General features: G+C 51.1%; 2 non-coding genes across 2 annotated transcripts; both read right to left on the bottom strand.

The window, feature by feature from the left end:
- Positions 1 to 646: 646 nt before the first annotated feature.
- LOC137930765 (5.8S ribosomal RNA) lies at positions 647 to 803 on the bottom strand. Its single transcript, XR_011108928.1, has one exon. It is a non-coding gene; the product is annotated as a 5.8S ribosomal RNA (ribosomal RNA).
- Positions 804 to 1,610: 807 nt separating this feature from the next.
- On the bottom strand, positions 1,611 to 3,514 carry LOC137930767 (small subunit ribosomal RNA). Its single transcript, XR_011108930.1, has one exon. It is a non-coding gene; the product is annotated as a small subunit ribosomal RNA (ribosomal RNA).
- Between the last annotated feature and the right edge of the window lie 1,486 nt (positions 3,515 to 5,000).

Here is a 5,000-nt window from a genome sequence, read left to right as displayed (position 1 = left end):
CTAGGCGCGCGCGCACATGAACATCACGTAATGTTTACTTACATATGTTTGTGTGTGCGTTACGCTTGCCGCGCAAGAAAACATTCACCGCCTGCCGGTCGCATCCGTCGGAGACGCGTCGTCTGTGCTTCCGATATATTTTATTATATCGTATACACGAACCGATGAGCTCGGACGAAGACCGCACTACGAAGACTCGCGTCTTAGCGATGCGTGTAATCTTTTCACACTCGTTTCATATTCAATACAATTCGATATATTTAAACGGACCGTAAACGCGCTCCGCGCGTACGCGGACGTGAGGGGTGCAGCACCCCGCCGTCCGTCGTCCGTCGCGAAGAACGTTCAACGGAAACCGTCAATTGTTCGAAAGAGCGCGCGCCCGCTCGCCCGCGCGCGGTAGTGCGGCAGCGGCAGCGCGACGACAGCGACGGCGGATAGTGAGAGAGAGAGAGTGAGAGCCGCGGCGGCGCGGACGAGAGACTCTTATTAGAGATCGTCCCATCGCACCGTCCGCGAGCTCGTTCATCACCCCCCACCAACCCGCCGCCGCCGCGTCGCGCGTCACCGCCGCGCGCATCGACCGGCGCGAGCGCACGTAGCGCGCGTTCTACACCGAACAGTGTGGTTTTTATATTTTAACAGCCGGCCCTCAGACAGGAGTGGTCCTGGATATTTCTCCACGGACCGCAATGTGCGTTCGAAATGTCGATGTTCAAATGTGTCCTGCAGTTCACACTATGACGCGCAGTTAACTGCGTTCTTCATCGACCCGCGAGCCAAGTGATCCACCGTCCAGGGTAATGGTTTTTTCTTAATGTTGTTATTACTTACGGTAGCGGCCTACGGCTCTCGCCGTCGGCCACTTGATTGTCCGTTTTTATGTATTAACGTCGAAAGTTGGTCGAATTCATGTGCGCCGAGGCGTTCATAAAGAAACGGCACCGAAAAAGCTTAACGCCCCGACGCGAATCCTTTAGAATGATGAACGACGACGACCCGCGCACCCCCCAACGAGCTGGCGTGACGCACGACATTGTCATCTTTCTAACCGCTTAAATTTCGTTTTGTATAGCGCCAACCGACAATAAAGGGCCTGAGCTAGGCAGTGGGGATTTTCACCGCTTCGAACGCTCCGTTTGGTATGCCCCGGTCGGCGCTCGTCTCTCGGCGTTTTTCCGCCACCCGGCCGCTTCGACGGCGGCGGAGGCAGCGGCGGCGGTAGCACTTTCGACGAATGCCACCACCGCCACCGGCCACCGCCACGGCGCCGTCGCCGCTGCGCCGTTAGGCGTAATAGACGCTAGAGACAATTATTTCACATTTTATTTTTTATACATATATACAAACACGCACACACACACGCACGCACACGCGCGCGCGCTCGTCCGCATTAGATACGAACAGCAGCGCGCGCGTACGTACATATATATGTATATATGTCGTATATATATATATCATTATGGATGTATTACATATATATATGTGTAAACACGGTATGTACGAAGTCGTCGTCGTCGTCGTCGTCGTCGTCGCAACAGCAACAACAGCAACAGCGGCGCAACAACGTTCGTGAACATATCACGCGTCTCGCACACATACACACACGTTAATGATCCTTCCGCAGGTTCCCCTACGGAAACCTTGTTACGACTTTTACTTCCTCTAAATGATCAAGTTTGGTCAACTTCCCAGCAACGCCGACGGCCGTGAAGCCACCGCGTGTCGGTCCGAAGACCTCACTAAATCATTCAATCGGTAGTAGCGACGGGCGGTGTGTACAAAGGGCAGGGACGTAATCAACGCGAGCTTATGACTCGCGCTTACTAGGAATTCCTCGTTTATGGGGGATAATTGCAAACCCCAATCCCCAGCACGAAGGAGTTTCAACGGGTTGCCCGGGCCTCTAGGCCAGGGAGAACATGCTGATTCCTTCAGTGTAGCGCGCGTGCGGCCCAGGACATCTAAGGGCATCACAGACCTGTTATTGCTCAATCTCGTGCGGCTCGAAGCCGCCGGTCCCTCTAAGAAGAATTTTAATACGTCGCCAGTGAGTTGCGCCACCGGAGCGGCGCACACCTAAATGACGACGCCTATTTAGCAGGCTAGAGTCTCGTTCGTTACCGGAATTAACCAGACAAATCGCTCCACCAACTAAGAACGGCCATGCACCACCACCCACCGAATCAAGAAAGAGCTGTTAATCTGTCAATCCTTCCGGTGTCCGGGCCTGGTGAGATTTCCCGTGTTGAGTCAAATTAAGCCGCAGGCTCCACTCCTGGTGGTGCCCTTCCGTCAATTCCTTTAAGTTTCAGCTTTGCAACCATACTCCCCCCGGAGTCCAAAATCTTTGGTTTCCCGGAAGCTGCCCGCCGAGCCATCGTAGTAACGTCGGCGGATCGCTAGATGACATATTTACGGTTAGAACTAGGGCGGTATCTAATCGCCTTCGAACCTCTAACTTTCGTTCTTGATTGATGAAAACACCTTTGGCAAATGCTTTCGCTGATGTTCGTCTTGCGACGATCCAAGAATTTCACCTCTAACGTCGCAATACGAATGCCCCCAGTTATCCCTATTAATCATTACCTCGGAGTTCTGAAAACCAACAAAATAGAACCGAGATCATATTCTATTATTCCATGCACGAAATATTCAAGCAGCATTTTGAGCCCGCTTTGAGCACTCTAATTTGTTCAAAGTAAAATTGTCGGCCCATCTCGACACTCACCGAAGAGCACCGCGATAGGATTTTGATATTGAACCGCCGTTTTACCGACGGCTCACCGACGATATGCTCCGCAGACGTGTCAGTATCACCGCGGATGCGGTGCACCGACAGCGCGGCGCACAAATGCAACTACGAGCTTTTTAACCGCAACAATTTTAGTATACGCTATTGGAGCTGGAGTTACCGCGGCTGCTGGCACCAGACTTGCCCTCCAATTGTTCCTCGTTAAAATATTTAAAGTGTACTCATTCCGATTACGAGGCCTCGTAAGAGTCCCGTATCGTTATTTTTCGTCACTACCTCCCCGTGCCGGGAGTGGGTAATTTGCGCGCCTGCTGCCTTCCTTGGATGTGGTAGCCGTTTCTCAGGCTCCCTCTCCGGAATCGAACCCTGATTCCCCGTTACCCGTGACAACCATGGTAGTCGCAGAAACTACCATCGAAAGTTGATAAGGCAGACATTTGAAAGATGCGTCGCCGGTGCTGGACCATGCGATCGGCAAAAGTTATCCAGATTCATCAAAATTAACGACTTCGGACGCGAGGCCCTCCGTCGATTGGTTTTGATCTAATAAAAGCACTCATCCCATCACTGGTCAGAGTTCTGATTGCATGTATTAGCTCTAGAATTACCACAGTTATCCAAGTAACCGAGGTAAGATCTAAGGAACCAAAACTGATATATTGAGCCATTCGCGGTATCGCCTTAATACGGCTTGCACTGAGACATGCATGGCTTAATCTTTGAGACAAGCATATAACTACTGGCAGGATCAACCAGGGAGCTAGCTAGAGCTAACACACACCAACACCGCACATACGAGAGATATGAGGGTGATGATGATATGATAGACGTGTGACAAGCGACGCGTCGGACGTTCGAAACGCCGTGACGCGCCGGTGCCTAGGTAGCTTTTTGCGTGCGTGCGTGCGTGCGTATTTATTACAATACACACACAACACCACACCGCAACAACAAAATGAATTCGTTTTTCTATCTGTTCACGGAGGAAAATGTATATCTCAACACTCGCCTCGCGTTCGTCCAGATTTACTTTGGACGCGGCATCGCGTCCGATTCATCGGAACGTTCTTTGACGAGACACATACAAATCTTCACTTTTATAAAATATCGTTTCGCAAAACGAACAATGACCGATTTCCAGCCCGGTTTTAGAGAGATCCGAAATCCTTGATTTATATATCATGATCGACCGTCGCGCGACTAGCGCGCGACGAGCTCGTTGATGCGATGCGTTAAGGGCCGCCCCGAAGTCGACTCGGGAGCCCAACGCCGTTCGCGTTAATTAAACGAGACGTTCTCTTACGCCTTCCGCTCTTACATAACGGAGACGTCGTCCGACACAGTTTACGGTGTGTTGTTGTGGGGAGATGATCCCCTTTTTCTTCCCTCCTCCGCCGCCGCTGTGTCGTTCGTGCGTTTGTCGGTTATAGAAGTTTCAGTTTCGGGCGTTCTCGTTGGTGGCGCGCGTTGTTTGTGTATCGGTGTTATTAGTTTTGTTCGATTCGCGCGCGTTTTCTAAGAATAATTTTTAATTTTTTTTTTTTTTATTTAAAAAAAAAAAAAAAAAACTAAATCTAAAAAAAACGCAATCTCCGCAAACAAACTAACACCACCACACCACACACACCCCACCAACCAAAAAAACACACTCCACACTCCACAACCACCAACAAACAAAACAAAACAGAAGAGCATCGGAGAGAACTCTATTCGGCCGACCGGCGCGTCTCGCGCCAGTCCCATGTATATGCGGGAACGACTGTATGCGTCTCCGCGTAGCGCGATAGAGCGTTCGCGTATCGATTGCATACCACCGATCTACATATCTATATCTGACCCTGATCTCGATGTCATCGTCGTCGTCATCATCATCATCATCATCATCATCATCATCATCATCATCATCATCATCGTTCGACCCGATCGCGGATTGCGCGTAGCCAGCCGCCGATGCGTTCGCGTATCGATTTCTGAAAACGACAGAGTCCGGTCCCGTTCGCGTATCGATGCATAAATTTCGTGCTGATGACGATCGCACTCTTTCATACGCGATGTCGACTGAGACAAAGAAAGGTGTCGTCGTCGTCGTCGTCGTCGTCGTCGTCGTCGTCGTCGAGACGGTAGCGGTCCGTAATAAAGATCGTGCGGCCCGGCCTCGGGGTGCGGATAGTCACTCGGGCGTTCGCGTATCGATTTCGGAAAACGACAGAGTCCGGTCCCGTTCGTGTATCGATTTTCTAACGTG

Source organism: Battus philenor, unplaced genomic scaffold (genome assembly GCF_028537555.1).
Source record: "Battus philenor isolate CCGP_79_NKW_IND1 unplaced genomic scaffold, ilBatPhil1.0.hap1 SCAF_65, whole genome shotgun sequence".
Classification (NCBI taxonomy): Eukaryota; Metazoa; Arthropoda; class Insecta; order Lepidoptera; family Papilionidae; genus Battus; species Battus philenor.
Note: the sequence above shows the minus strand (reverse complement) of the source record. Positions and strands in the feature narration are given on the sequence as shown.